The sequence below is a fragment of the Ambystoma mexicanum genome, chromosome 1q (assembly GCF_040938575.1).
Source record: "Ambystoma mexicanum isolate Mex_15411 chromosome 1q, UKY_AmexF1_1, whole genome shotgun sequence".
Classification (NCBI taxonomy): domain Eukaryota; kingdom Metazoa; phylum Chordata; class Amphibia; order Caudata; family Ambystomatidae; genus Ambystoma; species Ambystoma mexicanum.
The window spans coordinates 107,774,779-107,793,686 of record NC_090922.1 but is presented as its reverse complement, the minus strand read 5'-3'; positions in this window follow the sequence as shown (position 1 = coordinate 107,793,686).

The following is an 18,908-nucleotide window of genomic DNA, read 5'->3' as shown; positions in this document are numbered from 1 at the left end:
TCTTCACCCTGGTAAACTGGGAGGTGTGTCCCTCAGGAGGGGGTATACTGTCATGCCTTCCTCAAGAAGGTTTCCTGGCGACTATGGAGCTGCTGGTGAATACAACGCCATTAGGATGTTCCATTTATTTTGTTACTTCCTGTTATTCCGCTCTAGTCTTTCTGTCCTCTGTTTCTCTGCATTCGTATTTAACCACACCCCTTTGTTTTGGCCGGCCCGTTGCAACCCTTTTGCATAACGCTCCAGTCACCCGCTCTGTGTGTACCTACTGGCTTTGCCGAGTTTCATTTTACACCGGTCCTAATCCGGTGCCCTTTCTCCTCCTGTTTTTCTATTGTTCAGGCCATCCAGTTCGCATTCCACCTTTCTAGCCTTTCCTATCTTTCTCGCTTTCTTTCATAGTTTACTGGCGTTTCCAGCTGTGTTTTTTCTTATTCTTCCTGCTCCTCTGCCCCTCCCATTTTTCTCTCTCTGCTACTCACCTTTGGCTGTTTCTTGGCTTTCTGTTTCTTACCTGTTCTTCTTTCATCCTCTTGTGTCCGTGCTCTTTGGCTACCTTCACTCGCCCCTTAGCGAACGTGGTTTTCCTGTCCATGGGAATTCAGTCCTGCCGGAGATCTTCACAGTCCGCTTCCAACACTTCTCATCACGTGACCAGGATTCCTATAACCAGTTCTTATAACTTACCTGAACCTTCTGTGGCACCAACTCTACAATCAAGATCCAACATTATTGAGAGGTTTTTTTCAGCTTCCGCTTTTTTCCTCTCAGCTCGGTCTCTTCGGGAAGGGGCCCTTTGCCTTCCTGTTCTATCAGGGGCACAGGGTGGCTTCTAACCGCGGAAGGCCATTTCTCTTCACAAAAAAGAAGGCAACAAGGAGAAAGGGGCGAAGACCCAAGTCCTCATCGGAAGATACAGGTGAGGAGGATTGGGTTCAGAAAAAAAGCAATTCTGATTCTGAGAAGTCTTGTGTTAAGTCTGACAGAGATGGTCATGTTTAGTCTGCTCATTATGTCACGTCCCAAAATATTTGCGGGTGCATGTTTAGAATATAGCAAGGGTAGTGACAGGTCATGATCCCTAATAGATAGGGAGATGTTATCAGTGAATGGAACCACTTCTCGAGCCCCAGAAAATCCTTGAGTGTTCACGGCATCGCCTGACAAGGTGTAGTTCCCTTCCCGTACACATGACCTTGCGGCCCCCGTATCAACCAAAAAGGAAAACATCTTGTCACCTATCGCCACCTTTATGCATGGTTCCTCCGGAGGGTTAGGTGTTACTGATAGGATGGGACGGAATAAGGTAGTCTGTGGGCTGTCCTATTGTGGGTATAGTGATTGTCCGTTGCCGGTATACGAGTTGTGTCCCATTATAATCACCCCTCCCATATGTGTCCATTGGCTGTGGTATGTCATCCTGTAATTGTGTCAACTGTTGTACTGTCTGGATGAGTTGTTGTTGTTGTTGTTGTTGTTGTTGTTGTGGTAGCAGTGTCCCTTGTATGTATTTTTGATGTTGTTGTTGTTGCTGGGGCATACCTTGCTGTTGCACCCTGGGTGGTGGTCCTGCTACCCATTCCGACCCCTTGGTTGCTTTGTGGCCCTTGCTGCCCCACCCTTGTTGTACTGCTCTGTACCTGCATGTGCGGGAGATGTGACCTATTAATCTGCATGTCCAACATTGGAGTGGTTCTCGTGCTTGCCATGGGAATCCTCCTCCTTCCTCTCCTTGTCCTTGCCATCCCTGTTGTGGGTATCCCTGGGACCCTCCTTCTGGGTAGTGTGCTGGTGGCCCAAATCCCAGCCTCCTTTTTCCCCCTCTTCGTCCTCTACAGTTCTGTTGGTACCCGCCCATGCCCATATATCCCCCTCCCATCTGTGGTTGGTACTGTTGTGCTGTGTTGTATTGCTGCAACTGTTGTGACAATTGCTGTTCTAGATGTGGTTGTGAGAACAATTGTTGTATCTGTGGTAGCAGTAATTGTTGTTGTATCTGTGGTTGTGGTAATTGTTGGGGTTTGGACACTGCTGTTTTAGTTGGCGGTTCTGGGCTTGAAATTAGTTCTCCTTCTAGGGCGTATTTTGACAATTCATTTGTAAAAATTTGCCTCATCCACCTTTCTATCCTCCGCCTTCTGTTTCATCTTTTCCTGCCATAATCTACAATGGTGTACTATTGTTAATTATATCTCTGACCATGCTTTGGCCTCCATTCCCACTAATTTCTTGAGTTGTCTTTGCACGGATTCAGGCAATCCTTGGATTAAGATGTGATAGAAGATAGCCAGTGTTTTGTCCCACCGCTACCGAGTTTCAAGGCACCAAAGCTCTTGAATCTCTTGGATGTAGCTGACTGGATCTTTGTCATCACGCATCTTGCGTGACGTAATTGCCCCTATGTCTGATGTGTCGGGTATTGTATCCTTAGGGCCTGCCACACCGCGTGCCTGCAGTTCTCAAATGGGGATCCGTCATGTGTAGTGTTCTGTGGTGTTACTTCTGGGAATCCCGCCCTCTTCCAAATGTCACCTACTGTGTCACCCAGTATGGACACTAATAGCCCCTTCATGTCCCCCACTGTCTGTGTCCCGCTGTCTGTTTTTCCATTTCATATATCCATTTCCCTGCCCCTCCACTCAGTGATGGTAACATATTCTTAGCGTTCTCTCTGTCTGCATGTTTCCATGGTATATATTGCGGTCTGCTCCCCCTCTTTCTAGTAGTGGCATCTGTGAATATTCTGCCCTTTTCTCAGGTGTTCGTCTATACTGTCGTATCTGTATTGGGCCTCTCTCATCTTCGACGTCTACCTCGAAGTCTACGACATCTATATTGGGTGTAGTGCGCGATTTTCCGATGTCTGTGAAATTTCTGGTGGGTGCTGTGTGCGGTGCTTCCCGGGGCCCTGTGTGCCCGCCCCGTTGGCATGAGTGCCCCCTGTCGTGTGTGATTGCCGTCCAATCTCTTCTGCGCCCTGGGAGACCTCAGAGCCTATGCATGTAGGGTGTTTGCGGTGCCACTTTTGCTGTTGCGTCCTCTGTAAGTGTGTCAGTGTGTCGTCCCCCGTTCTTCTCATCTTGAGTCCTACACTCCCATGACGTACCTGTGCCTGTTCGTGTCATGTACAATTTGCTTAGCCCTTCCTTACCTATACCATTGCTATCTTCGTCTTCCTCACTGCAAAATCCATTTGAGAATGTTAGTTTGCGTGGTATTGAGTATCGTACTGTTACACTTTCAAGATCAATGTTTGTTAAGTTTGCCGCCTCCATATCTTCTTTTCCTTTTGGGCACTGCTGTACGGATCCTACCTGAGGCACTCCAGCGGTTCCCACGCTGCTCCCTGTGGGTCCTGTTGCTGTTCGTCTAGGCTGGTGCTCATCCCCTTCTTCTTCAATAGCCCGGGTCCTATCTATTTCTTCCATTGCTTCTTTGTGTATCCTCTGTAGTGTTTCCTCGTCCTCCTCTCTCTTACTTCGTGCTTCCTCTGTCATGGCTAACCTTAACTCCTTCAGCCTGCTTTCCTCGTATTTCCAGGTGTTGTCCATGTTGTCCAACAATATCTTCCATCTCCAAAATGCCATTTCTCGTTCAGCCTCAAACCTTTCTTTCTCTAATGTTCTATGCCCCTTTGCTTCCGTACTTACCTTACTCGAATCTCTCGTTGTTGCCCTCTCTATCATATCCCGTTCCCACCTTTCATTTTCTGCTTTTTCTCGCCTTTCTAATGCTAGCTGTTCCTCCTGTTCCCGTTCCTTCTGATCCAACTAGTTCACCAGCACGTTTCCTTTTCTCTTTCAGCTCTGCTATCCTCGCTTCCAGTTTTGCCTCCTCCTCCTCCCGTAATTGTTCTTTTCCAGTGTCGTTTGTCTGTCTGCCTTTCCATCCTTTCCCCAATTCTAATTCCTTTATTGCTTCTGTTGCCCCTTCTGGTTCTCCTGTGTCCCTTGTAACTTCAATAGCACTTGTGCTGCTATCCACTCGTCTGGCTCTACCCCTGCAAACGCGCTCTTCGCCTACCTCAACCTTTCCTCTTCGACATCTGCGTTACCTACCTCTGTCCATATGGTGTGTGCCTTCGGGGCGTACGGGGGTGGTTTGTATGTGGGGTTTGAGTAGCCTTCGGCTGCAGTTAATTCTCTGGGGTCCATAGCTTCCTTTAATTCTCTAATCCGGTATAATCCCTGTTCCTCCTCCTCATCCGCATCGTCTGAGGTGATGCTGGGAGGTGCAGGAGGTGGGTGCATGCATCCCCTCCCTCCTTTTTTGTCTCCTGTAAGTTCAACATTTCATGGTAATGCCCCTGGAACATTCTCTAAAGTTCAAATATTTCGGGGCGGCTTGCTAATTTCTTTCCATTGTATGTGTTGTGTACGTATGTGAGTAGTGACTGTAGAGTATCCCTTGAGAAACTACCGTTAGGCGGCCATGGTATCGATGCTTTCCCTTCCGTACCCTTAGTCCATTCTACACTGTACTTCACTATTTTATCTTGATAATTAAGCAGTGTTTTGCAAAGGTGTTGGATTGGGGACAGTACCACCCTGGGCACCCATATGATGCTCCTCCCGTGCCCCCATGATACATCATTGTTCTTCACTTGGGTGTTTTACCTGACCTCAAATTGAGGGTTTCGATACTCTGCTGTCAGAACAAGAGTGGACATTTTCTTCGTTATGCAGTTTAATGTTCACTTAGTGCTGCGTGTTGCTTTTAACAGCCACACGTTTTGCGACGCGTACTCTCGTACTGCCCTGCTTCTTAAGGAGCTGTCACTAACCGGCACGCTTCCCCAAGTCTATGGCCCCCTGCGACCATATACCTTATGCAATATAATCCACTTTCATGGGCGTTGTCGCCTCCCGGCAAGCCCCTTCAATGTGTCCAGCCCCCTGCGACCGTACACCAGTGCAGCATACTCTTGTACCGCCCCACCTTTACTGGGATGCTGCCGCTTTGCACGCCCGTCTGCTATGTGCCGGGGCAGTCTGCGCTGCTGGCAGTCCGCCTGTTTTGTAATTTGAGTGCCGAGTCGAGAGTTCTGCACCTGCTAATCACGTATTGTCCTATGCAAAGGCCTATGGGTGAAGTCACCAAGGTAAATCTTCACGCTAACATTTCATACACATATCATACACATACCCCACCCTTTTAATTTCACATCCATAAATCCCCACAGCTGTCTTCCCACCTCCCCTGGAGTGGAGTATACATCATCAACCACCTCTTCTCCTTTTTATAGGTGTACTGCACCCGTTGCGTCGCCTGTGTGATGCGCTTCCTATACTGGAAACTTAACCAGTCACCTATCTTCCGCAATCTTAATATAAACTTATATGGGAATTCGACATCTATTGATCGAGCTAAATCACCCAATTAATAGGAAGACCGTCCATCGACTGAGCTAAAACACTCAATTAATAGGAAAACCACATCTATTTGTCGAACTACAACGTCGATTTATAGGAAAGCCATATTCTCCCTCCACACATGTGTTCACTGTCCAGACCTGTCGGTGTAACAACCTTTTAGTTTCCTGGGGGCCCATTGTCCCGCCCCCAAGACGCTCACCTGCACAAGAAGGGACTACCTCCGCTCCGCTCCCTTTACTTATACGCATGCCAGTCACTACCTTGGTTCAGATAATGTGATACCACCCTCAACCCTACGCACACATCCTCCCCCCATCCACACAATAGGTTGTTGCTCGTTGTGCGGACCAAACTTACATTTAGGTGCATGTCTGCAGGTGCCGCTCGGCTGCTGGCTCCCCTCCCACTTTGCCTCGCCTCTTCTGGACTGCTTGCAGACAGTCGCCAACAGCGAGCGGGATACATTTTGAAGTCGGCTCCCGACGGCTAATCTCTGGTTGCGCTGCCCAGTGGTGTTGCAGTTCCACAAGGGCCCTGCAGTCCTCTGAGATCAGATGGCAGAGGGGGCCGCACCTTGCAGGGCTAGCATCACAAGCGATCTTGCCGGGGTCTCAGGAGCGCATCTCAGCAGTGCCTCCAACTTGTAAGGGAGATTCTGGGGTCGGCAGAGCCGTACCTAGGGTCCGCGGACCTCCATTTTACGGAGGGCCATAACTCCCTCTAATGTCCCAATGAAGCCGATGTCCACACAAGGAGCAACGGTCAACTGCAGTTTTATTATATCAAACAGGCAGGGACAACATACTAGGCATCAAGTTTCATCCGAGCACGTCTCTGCAATTTCAGACTCGCAGGCCCTTTTTGTACACTTGTGATGTCACACTCGTTGTCACTTACCAAAATCCTTCCCTGAACATAACGCCACCTTGGTTTGGCTCCCAGAGTGGTAGGTCCAGTATAGGGATGTATGTTGTGCCGTGTTATTGGTGATCGCAGTGTCAGGTGGTACACTTGGTTCATCCCTAAAAGTTGCTACCTGACAATTGTTATATTAGAACCCCTGATGATTGGCTGGAGATTCTGGCCGCCAGCCTCTATTCCCCAGTGTGCTGATTGGTCAGGCCGTGGGCCCCCAAGCCTGGGACTAACGTTGTTCCCAGCCCGCGAGACACCTGCTCTCGTATACTATGTATCAACAAGATATACCTATGTGACAGTGAATAACAATGAGGTCTGGCTAATGCCATGAGAGCAGTCCAGTCCCAGCACATATTGTAGGTGGATTGTTGCAATTATGTGGCAAGGTTCAGTCTCAGACGTGGGATGGCTACATCTTCCCAGCTTCCAGGCCCTGGCATCATGTCAAGTCGGCCGGATCATGTGTGAGGAGACCGCTAGGGTAGTCAAATTACTTCTATTTGATTTGTATTTTAGCTGGAGGTGTCCTGCCCAGTTGCCGGGCTCATCGTGGCACAGTGAGTGAGGAATGTCAATTTGCAACAGTATGGCCTTGGTGGTGGCAGTCCCTGCCAGGGCGAGTCTGCTCGCTCAGCAGCTTGCACCGTTGAGATCTCTGCAAAAGGAGTGTAATGTGCTGGATTGATCCGAGGCCTACCTAAATTTTGGTTATTCTTCAACTATGATTGCTTAGGTTTAAAAGCATGCAATGAGTGGTCAGGTCCTTTGAGTGCCCATCCATAGAGTAACTAGCGAGCAGCATCTGCAAGCATATACACAAGCTCTTCTGGCATCTTGCGTTTCTGCGGTGCGATAGCGGGTCTATATGAAAAATGATAAGCGTGCAGACAGAATGTGTGTCACTGTCCACTAGCTCATAGAACTGTATGCGTATGTTCTTTGTGTAGTCGTATCGAGCTCGGTCTTGGTTGTCGTTGGTTGTGTTGGCTAAGGCTCTTGCCATCGTTGGGTTGATCGGGCGGATGGGTGGGTGTGTGTCGTGATGTGAGCTTGCGTTGGGAGTGGTGGGACTGGGTGCAATCTCTGATAGTTGGTAGTTGTTCTGTGGGGAGTACTTCTTCCGGTAAGGGGCCCCATCAGGAGGGAAGGGACACTCAGATTTTCCCTCTTCAAAAGGCAATAACAAGAGTAGAACCGCTGAGCAGAGAGGCCCTCCTCAAAGGCCAAAACAAAAAGGAGAATACCAGACCTGTTGCTATTAGACCACACACCAAGTGGTTTACAGAATATCGTAAATGTGTTAGGAGAATAAACTAAAATAAATGGTTTAAAAGTCAATAATGACAAAAGTAAGACCATGATATTCTCGGTAAATAAATCGCCTGAACAGATTACCTCGCGATTTGAAAATGCTAGACTTGAACAGGTTAAAGAATATAAATATTTGGGTGTGTTAGTCGATGAGAGATTAAAATGGGATAAACATTGGGCAGTTACTAAATCCAAGTGCACAAAATCTGTAAATGTAATTAGTGTTTTTATTGGCAAAAATATTGGCTTTTCTGCACATGCTGTTTTGATGTTGTATGTAGCAAAAAATCTCTCAGTTTTACTCTATGGCATAGAGATATGGGGACATAAATATCTTGTGGAACTGAAAAAGTTTGAAGCCCTTATTCTGCGTAAACCTTTTAGGATGCCACAAAATGTACCAGTAGACTTTGGACCTCATTACGACCCCGGCGCTAAACCATGGTGCTGTTAGCACCATGGTTCATGGCGGGGTCGGCCATGGTGAATGGCGGAATTACCGCCCCATTCCAAGGTTGGCGGGGCGGTAATTCCCCATTCACCATGGGCCCTTACCCATTCCCATTTTTGCCCCATAGGGCTCAATGGGAATGGGGAAAGCGCTAAATACGGTGCCGCAAATTGCGGCACCGTACTTAGCACCAAGGTCCCTTTGCGGGTTGGATTTTAACGCCTGCAAAAAGCAGGCGTTAAAATCGCCAACCCGCAAAGGGACCTCATAATCAGGCGTTAAGGGGTTAACGGTGCCGCCACCTTTTGCAGCGCCGTTAACCCCTTAACGCCAGGGTTGTAATGAGGCCCTTCATCTATTTGGAATTCAACCTCAAAGGTATTGTGGTTGAATATATATGGAAAATAGTAAGGTGCTATCAAAATCTGAGGCTGATTGATAATGCCACTATTATTGTATCCGGTTCCCAGTCAATTGGTCGAAAAAATTTGGTCGACAGGACAATTGGTCGACACCATTTGGTCGAATGCCAAATGGTCGAATTTTTTTTTTTTTTTTTTACACTTTTTTTTTTTTTTTTTTGGGGGGGTCTCCCCCCCCCCAACCCCCTTTTTTTCTATTTTTTTTTTTTCGACACACGAAAACCCACAAAACACATATATATATAAAAAAAAAAAAATTCGACCATTTGGCATTCGACCAAATGGTGTCGACCAAATGTCCTGTCGACCAGTTTGCTGTCGACCAATTGACTGGACACCATTGTATCCTACATGCAAGCATTCCTGAAGACAGACCACTGTGATACAATGGGAACGTTGGGGAAAATTAAGTCCATGCATACTAGGTGGTCTATTGGGTTTGTGTGCAATTTTTTTATCTAATGGATCTCATCAGTTCAAGGTATGGTTGAAAAAGAAATTAGAAGTGTATAGCCAGGAGTGCCATCTTATTGAACTTGCTATGAAGAGGCATAGTGGTTGCTTTTGCCAATATAGGATGGTGCGTATATCGTTTCCGCACCATATTAAGGTGTATCCTAACCCACAGATTTTTAGCCAGTATTTAATGTTAAAATGTAATAACTGTAAAGTCTAAGATTGGGTATGAGCAGAGTAGATAGAATGTGTCGCTTATGTGGGAAGAATGTGTTGGAATCTCTTGACCATCTCTTAGTAAACTGTGAAAGTTTAATATCAATTCAAACAACCTTACTAAAATCATATAATAACGTGGCTAATACCAGTGATGTATCAATGATATGGATCAATTTTATGCAAGGTGATATTAACTTCATCTTTTTGATAGTTACATTTTATCTAAAAGTCATTGCAATTTTAAATTGTTTAACTTAAAATGTCCATGCATGAATTGTGATTTAACGGAACATATTAGTGTTGTAATTTATTTATTGAAATAGGTTTATTTAGGTCTTATGTGTATTTGAGATTATATTTAAACTGTGGAAAATGTTATTGGATATGTGTATCATATATGTTTGTAATACATGTTGTATATACAGAGCCGTAATGGCTAAAAGTATATTAAATAAATCATTTATATGCAAATAACCTTATGGAACTACAGGAGCAAAGTGTGTCTAACCTAAGGGGAATATATCATAGCACGAACACTTTAGGAACCGCGTTATGGTTTAGGAAAATTACAGCAGGCCACAAGCCTATCAGCAGTTGAATTCAGGCTGGACAAGAGCAAACGTGTGAGACAGGACCCGCTGCCAAGGCCACCAGATACTGATGACATTCCATTCCCTGAATGACAGTAACACCAGCTGCAGTAAATGCAAATAATTCTTCAAAATTCAGAGCTGCACAGCTCCGAATCATGGTCTCCGAACACATGTCCCGGCCGACTCAGACAATGGACAGCAACAAGCACTGGGAAAGGGAGTCGCCACCAGACAGAAGCTTGCAGCAAAGATGTTACAATGTGAGACAAGTGTTGCACGGAGCAAAAGAGCATAGACTAAGGTGGTACACACAAGTTGCAATGCAGACACATAGTCATTCTTATTACCTTGAGAAGGTACACCAAGACCTGAGAATCTTTGCGGATACCAGGCCTAGGGATGTCAGATCTAGCCAATCACAGTTCTGGCTCCTGGGGGTGGGTAGCAATGGACAAGAACCAATGGTAAGACACTCACACTACAACTTTGTTATAGATAGTGATTTGGAGATGGACCAGACCAGCCACATGACATGGGAGAGCCAGTAGAATAGCATGTTTAGGGGATCATATAGGTTATTAGGCTCCTGACGGCCAATCCCAGATGGCGATAGGTTTTCTGGAGTAGGGCCCTGGTTATGACATCACTATGATGCAATCAGGATACAAAACTGGCCTGCGAGACCGGACATGGTGAGACGTCCATGGATTTATTCTGTCCTTGTACTGATCCCTGTTGGTTTTGATTGTAATAAACCACAGTTTGAACTTGCCATTTGACTGAGTCCTACGTTCATTTTGGGGAAGGTGTTGGGCCTTCCAAGAGTCTGCAAACTCCTAGTGTCCCTAAGGCATACCTGAAAGTTTATCCCAACAATCCCCTCTCCCGCTCACTCCTTAAGAACATCCTTTCCGCAACCTGTGCAGGCAGCGTTTCAAGATCCATTATAAACCATTCTCTTACTTTAGGCTTTCAAAACCTCCCACGTCAAGCCCTGTCTTTAAAAGCCCACCCTGGGACCCCTCCTTTCAACAACCACCCTATCTCAAACAGCTGCTTCATTACCAAACACTTAGACCGCACAGCATTCACTCAGCTTTGCCTCTACACAGAATCCAACTGCCTTCTCGACCCTGCCCGATCTGGATTCAGACCCTGCTGAGGAACAGAATCCTCCCTCATCTCCACTTGGGATGACTTGAAAAGAACAGCAGACTCAAAAGGCTGTGCTGCACTTATCCTCCTTGACCTCTCTGCTGCCTTTGACACTATCGACCACGCCATCCTCATCGATAGACTCTGCTCTCTAGGCATCAGGGATTCTGCTCCAAGATGATTCTCATCATTCCTCTCCAACCACTCTCAAATTCTGCTCCTCCCTGCCTTCTCTGCCTCCCGCCCTGTTCCCAAAGGGGTCGCACAGGGAGCCTCCCTGTCCCCCTTCCTCTTCAATCTCCACCTTAGCCCCTCCCCACACTCATCCAGTCTCATAACCTAACCTGCTACAACTATGCGGATGACACCCATTTCATTTTCAAGATTCCCAAGTCGCTGGCCTCCCTCTGTCCTGACCTTGCCTCCTGCCTCTCCAAAATTGACAACTAGATGACGACTAACCGCCTCCTCCTCAACCATGGCAAGACTAAAATCCTAATCTGCTGTAAAAACATATCTCTTTCCCCAACCCACTCCATGGCCCCCTCCCTAGGAGCCCCACCCACAGCATCCGCCTCTGGAAAGAACCTGGGATGCACTTTGGACTTGGACCTATCACTCTCTCATCACATCAACACTGTGTCCAGAACTTGTAATTTCTACCTGTGCATTCTCAGGCGAATCTTCCCTTATGTCACACAGTCTCCGCAATCCTCGCTATCATCTTCTCCCACGTAGAGTACGACAGCTCTCTCTATCTGGGTGCTCCTGCCTATCAGCTCCGAAAACTCCACTGAATCCAAAACTCTGCAGCTAGACTCCTCCTTGCACTCTCACCTAGAAAACACACCATGCCTGCCCCTAGAGTACTACACTGACTTTCTATTAGCTGAAGGTCAACGTTTAAGGCCTTGTGCATCACACACCGTGAACCTCCACAAGACTGGTGCAGAATTCCTCCAAGACAAGCTTACACGCTACCAACTCATCAGAAACCTTAGATCTGGCTCTGCACTCCTCCTTGTGGCCACCCTTTCAACTCCATCATAATTGGAGGATCCTCTGTCTCCCTCCAAGCTCCCACACTCTGGAACTCACTTCCACTAAAAATCTGCCACTACATCTCCCTCAGAAAGGCCCTCAAAACCTGGGTATTACCTCCAACAACCAAAAGATCTTCCCTTTCTTACACTTACCTCTTGACACCTAGGCCTTGTCACAGTCTATGCCTCCATAGTATATTCTACAGAGCAAGGTAAAGTGCAATTCTTGGAGAAGACTGGGCGACTAAGATCATGCAGCCACACCAAAGGCAAAGCTCCTACTGAGCCTGAAGGTTCCTTAGTCAAGCACCACATTGGTGGACCCCAGCCGCAGGCACGGCCAACCACTCGCTCTCATTCGCCTCCATACACCGGACTAACACATGAAGCACAACATCTCTGCCATCAATCAAAATGCAGCTACGACCTACGAGAAGAAATTGGGTCTAGCTGGACACATAAGGAGTCTCCTGCCTCAGAATGCAGCTACGACAAAATTTGGTCTAGCTGGACACATAACGAGTCTCTTGCACTTGCACACTCTACTGATCAGGGGTTAAGCCCTCAAAAAAACAGTGGGGGGACTCATAAACATACGGGATGTGATGTGACCTCACCAGAAATTAGTCAGCATACACAATAAACCAAGAGAGGAATTTTCTTCTAAAAGGGTTTGAAAAGGTTTAAAAGTATGCACGTATTAAACCACAAGAATCAACCCAATGTTTTCCCTGGAGAATGTGGTCCCGAAATGTGTCATTTCACCTGTAGTTGTTTTTTTGTCTTTCACCAGGTTATATGGTGTAGTGGTGAAGTGTGTGACCTGTGAACATGGCGACCACGGTTTGAATCCCCAGGTGGCACATAATATCATAATTTTAAGAAAGACAGTCAAAGTGTCATGTTTTACACACGCCTCTAAAATGCCTTGGGAGATGATGTCCGCCCTTTGAAATAAATGGGGGGATGTCATCCACCCACGCATGCCCTCGTCATGAGCCCTGCTATTGGCCACCTCCCAGCGCCCATTCACATGCCTGACCATCATGGGTAGCTTACTGGGGCACGGCCAGCCCACCAACTCCCTATCTCGTCCTAATGCACACATGCGTTCAATTCTTTCAGACAAATTTCCGATACATTGGACTCCGGACCCCCAAGGACATTCACCCCCGCAAGTGCGTTGAGGCCATAATAATGGTATCAAGGCGCTAAATAAATGACAAACTACTACTACTGAGCTGATTCCTTGGTTTTCAAAGCCAACTAAAATGGGTGAATTCCTGTGCCCTACCAATAAGAATTAGTTAAACGAAACAGTTTGTCCCTTAAATGTATCACTTGCGTTTGTAAGCTTTTCAAGAGTTCAGCTGATGTATCTGACCCAACCCTTCAGGTGGTCTCAGCTTCTTGCAGGTGATAGGTTTTAGTGGCCCAGCATGGACCTGCTGACTGTACTTGAGGGTCTGATTTGCTCAGTGGTCGAAGTGTACGAAAAGAAGTAGTGGAACTATGTTCCCTGCTGGCCTGTATCCACTCTCCACAAATCCCATCACCACGTCCCCTCCCACACACAATACACACACCCAAGCACTTGCACCTGCTGTTTAAGGGAACGTTCAGTGCAGTGCACTGAAAGTGCAGGTTTCAACTTCTTCCTACACTTTTATTTTAAAACGAAACCATTCCGGAATGGTCTCTTTTTAAAATGAAAGTATAGGAGCTGTAAAAGGTCATTTTAAAAGGTAGAGGAGCACCGCTCCCGACCGCTCCCGCTCACTTCGACCACTGGATTTGCTCTGGTTTTCCACCCTATGTGAGTATTTTTTTATTCTCATCCTGGATTGGAGCTCTCAGCCAATGTTTTCTCTCTTCTATCCTTTTCTCATACACAACCCTCCCAGGTCTTTCTGTTTTCCTCTGGCTGCTAATGATCCCTTTTAGTGTGGCAGTTTCAGATTCACCCCTTTTGGATATTTCCTCTATCATCTGGTTTTTCGTAACCCTTTCTAGGGTATGGGACTTTAATCCCCCTCTTTGAATATTCTCTTTAAGCTCTGCTTTCTCTTAACCCCTCACAGGGCATTGAATTCTTGTTCATCCCCTTTGGGGCTGTCTATTTGTCACAGGTCTCTAATTGTCACGATCCCAGTAAGGGCACAAAGCATATGCACTAGGACACAAGGCACACCCTCCTATGACACTGTAGGGAAATGCTGGACATCCAAGGTGGCTGGCTGGCGCAGCCGTTTAGTAGGAGCTGCCTTGATCCACACCAACATGGCCCCCAAGACAGTACATGTTATGAAACTCAAGATGGCCCTTGGCAGACCCGAAGAGATGACATCCCTGGTGGTCTAGTGTTAACAAGGTGCGGCCCGAGGCTATAAAACCATGCCCCGAGCCACACCCTGTGCTTAGCGTTTCTTCTGCTACCTACCAGAGCAGTGTAATGTTTATGGCTCCTGTTTACACGTGAACAGAGAGTGTAGCTTACCGGTTCACGCCCGGACTCACCTTCAGCTGTACTTACCCGAAGACTTCATCGTAAGAGTTCCACTTCAGCCTCCATCTTGATACTCACTTGGAACGGTAGGCGATCGAGGTCCGCAGCAATCGCAGCTACTGAAAATGAGAAAACTTTAGTAAGAGACTGAAGTTAACTGTCAATTCCCACACAAGTTTCCCATTTAGAACAAACTTACTTGAACAAGCAATCAGCCGATTCACTCATTCTTCGCGGAGCGGCCAACCCGAGCAAAAGGCATTCTGCGAGAAACGCACCTGGGGAAAGGAAGAGAAAGAGACTTGTTAAAGCGCACTGTGCCACCCGACAAGAGCTAACAGCACGAAACAAGCTGCGCTCCGCACCGCAAGCTGCTAAAGCCTCCAGGAAGACAAAGCAGCATTGTACAAAGACTTACCTCCACACTATTCACAGTGAAGCAACTGGAGTCGGATGCTTACCTGACATCTCCAGCTTGCCTTCTTTATCCAAATACGGTGAGCACAATCGCCTGCGCGCCAGCCAGCCTATCTAAGGGGGAAACAAGGGGTAGGTGGGGAGAAAAGCTGGGGGACACATATTGAACATCTGCACTTACTTATCCCTAGGTCTTCACCCAGACCCCCTTGCACATGTTACCAGAGGCTCAGAGTTCTACCGTGTCCCTTCCAACCTCACTGTTCACTGGGGTTTGGTTCTTCAGCAGACCAGTGGGGGAAGGAGTGGCTTCGGCATTTGCCATAGCAGAGTGGGGGCAACGCTTCAGAACAGTCCGAACAAGGCACTCCTGCAGGGCACCAGAGGTAAGTGTTACACTAATACCCCCAACAGGGTCTTTCACAACTTCCCTTGACTTTGTGTTGCTTTCGTTCCCTTTTGGAATGCTCTGGAGCTCAGCTGCCCTCCTCCTTCTCCTCGGCGTGAACCATGTACTGTGTCTCTGTGGTGTTCGCTGGGGGAGGCTGTTGCTTGAATCGCGTTGGAACCGTTCTTCTCTAGTGGATGGTTTGTTGCTGCTCCTTCAGCGGTCAGCTGTCGTTATGGAAAGGGAGCCGTGTCAGCCGCGGTTCGGTCTCCCTTCACCAGAGACCTCAGAGCTTGGCATTCACAGCCCCCTTAGACCTTGCAGCGTTCTGTGGGCTCTGAGCCCCACACCTACGGTATGCACCACCTCCAGGCTCTACTGGCTCTGCACTGCAGTCTTCGCTCGGTTGTGCACAGCGTTGCTCGGGCTGGCCCTCTCATAGCCACAGCTTGGCTTTCCAGCGGCTCCTCTGCCCCAGGTCGGGGTTCCGTCCCCTTTATGCCTCTCCATGCAATGAGAGACACAACACCATTGGTCCTGTGGGTCAGGCCTCCACGATGGGTCAACAGCGCAACCAGGCACATTTAAAGGTCCCACTACATTGTCATTATTATCATTTCCCAAATAGGCAGAATACACTTGGGACATACATTGCTACTAAGGGAGATGGTATAGACTTGTTCACTGGGGAGTCCTTGTCCCCCAAGGGGGAGGAGTGGTCAACCAAGTGGGATCCCGCTTTCCCTGTCCCCTAGGGAGTGTTGTGCGTAACCGGCTCACCTCCCCAGTCTCAAAGGGGTTGGCTCCCACTTGGGGAGAAGGAACTAATTCCCTGGATTCGTCACCCAAGGCATCAGCCTCAAATGTGACTGACTCTGACCCAGCTTTACCATGTTTTCATAGGCAGTGGCCTGACAGGGGACTGAATTAGTCACAGACGTATTGGCCCATCAGAGACATCACTCAGCCTTCCAGAACTCTCCTAATGTCCCTATAGACCAGATGCTCTCCAGAGTGGCAGTAACATATTGATAATGTGTCTTGCTAGAAAGCCTTTCAAATTTTTTCAATTTGAAAGGCTTTCTAACAAGTCACTAAAAGAAATCATAGAAGCAAAAGCATAATCATGCAAAGCCACGCCTCATGGTCTGGGGGGCTGCTATACCAGGTATGCAGCCAGGTAACAGGCAACATCAGGTAGATGTACAGTCTTTCCCAATGAGATGACGCTTATCAAACCAACTATAGAGAAACATGCTTGTTCATGTAGGTATTTCATCTAGCACTGAAATGCCACCGGACCCTACTTGCTCGGCCTTCCCAGAATGTTTGCAGCTGTTTTTCCACTGAGTGTGGAGCTGTGAAGACGGGGCCCCTCATTACTGGCCTGATTCTGAGCTCTGGCAAGAACTGGAGTGGAATGCCACCCCCCCCCCCCCCCCCCCCAGTTTCCAGCACCACCATGGTGAGTGTGGTGGAAGAACTGTGCTGCTTTTGCCTACAAAAGCTAATCTCTTGATCTATTGCTCATCCGTTGTTGTGAGGCATCGCGTGCACCAGGGTCACTAGGAGCAGTCCTCAAAAGTAGGCTGCCTTTCTGATTTACGAAAGTCTCGTCGAGCCTCAAGTAAATCAGAATAGTGGTGCTGACCTACAGGAAATGACTAGCTTACATGCTGCATACATCGTGAAAGACTTGTGCAGAAGCTGGTAATGACGCCTCACAGGTGCTGTATTTCAAGTCCTTTTTTGAATGCAAAAGGCGGGCTTTTCAACGAGAATCCCCTGGCAGGCCGTAAATAAGGGACATTGAAGAGTGAATGCTTTGATATTAGTCCGCCACATTCCTTCTTTCACAGAATAGGGTGCTTTTAGGGAAAGTGTTGTTTCTCTGTGGAACAACCCTGTTCTAATAGTAAACGGACCTCTGAACTGAGCCTTAAGACAGCACTGGCCTGCAGCTGTCCATCAACTGTTAATAGGATCATCTCCCACACCCCCATCGTTCAACATAGTACAGGGTACACGCTCTGGAGTGCGAGCGTGCAATGAATTGAAGTGATTTGCAGGATAGAAAAGTAGTCCCCTTTACCTGCCCAATTTTAACTAGCCAGAATTTCTAAACAGAAATATTCTTTTCTATTTTAATGCAATTGGCTCCAGAATAGTCAATCACTCCTTTTATTATGACATGTTTCGGGGTGACTGCCCCCTTTCTGGAGACAAAAAACAAAAACATTCATACTAGAACCTCTCCTCAAATTAAATGTGGTTGCTGTTAGAATAGGCACCTCCTAAAAGGATCAATCTCAAGGTACAGAAAATAAATATAAAGATGCTGATGTTTAATAATTTAGTACATTGCAAGTACAGCGGGTCGGTCCACTGCAGCTGCGCTTCCGGTCTCCCTGTGCAATTTTCCTCATTTGTAAGACGGTGTAAAAACAGCCAAAATCACTGCCATGCTTTTTTTCCACTTAGATTTTGCAAAAAAAAGTGAAAATGTGCTTGCCATTTACGCATGGCAGGCATAAGTATCAATGGATTCCTATGGAATCTGCATAATTTTAGCAGGAGCACAAATCGAGAAGATTCCTTAGTAATCCATTAGTGTAACCCATGCATGAAAATGTTATGTAGGCATACAACCAAGTGTTTTTTTTTAAGTTGGAAACTGCAAGGCAGACACGGTTAGACTGTTCCATACATCCACTTCACCTGCAGAAAGCAAGAAAACTCCATGGGGTGTAAATATTGGCGTTAAGCATGTTGTAACACTTAAATGCCAAGTTTTAGCACCCATATTTAGGCTCTGGGACTTAGAAAATGAGACGCAAATTATTTACCAAAGTCAACAAGTGATAACACATCATACGGACCATGAAACACTGCAAACCGTCAGTCTGCGATTGTCAATAATTCCCCCTGATGTGTGCCATCACCAACGCACTATGCCAGGCAGTGCATGGAATCACCACAAAGTTAGGCATGCCACGTGATGATGCCACGCCCTCCACATGTGACACAACAAAAAAAGGCAAAGCTCTAAATTCTAAAAGAATAAAAATAACTGGTAAGAAAATAAAAGTAGGCATGATCAGAAAGTGTCTCTAAAACACCCAAAATCATGCTACTGAACATTACTGGAGAACCTGTAGAGAGAGGAGTAGAGAGAGGAGTAGAGAGGAAGTTGGAGTGGAGAGCAGAAAGAAGTTGGAGCGGAGCAGGGGAAAGGTGAGGAGGGAAAGGCGAGGAGAGAGGAAGGAGAGCTGGAGAAGTAGAAAGGTCTTGAGAGGGGGGAGAGGAGCCAGTGGCACTCTAAAGAGAGAGGAAGGAGAGGAGATGGGGAAATGCTTAAAAAGAAGGGCAGGATATGAGGTGAAGGAGAGAGGCATAAGGAGAAAGGAAAGAGAGGATGAGGTGGAACATCTAGGGAGAGGGGCAGGATAGGAGGCTAAAAAGAGACATCGAAGAAGGGAAGAATTAGGGATGGGTGGGGACGAGGTCGTGGAGAGGGAGAGAGGAGAGATGGATGAAGGAGAGTCTGTCAAGGTAGAGGAAGGAGAGATTTAGAGAGGGAAAACAGCATACCAAGAGGCATAGGAGAATCATACAAGAGAGCAACATGCGGGAAAGAAATGAGTGGGGAGGATG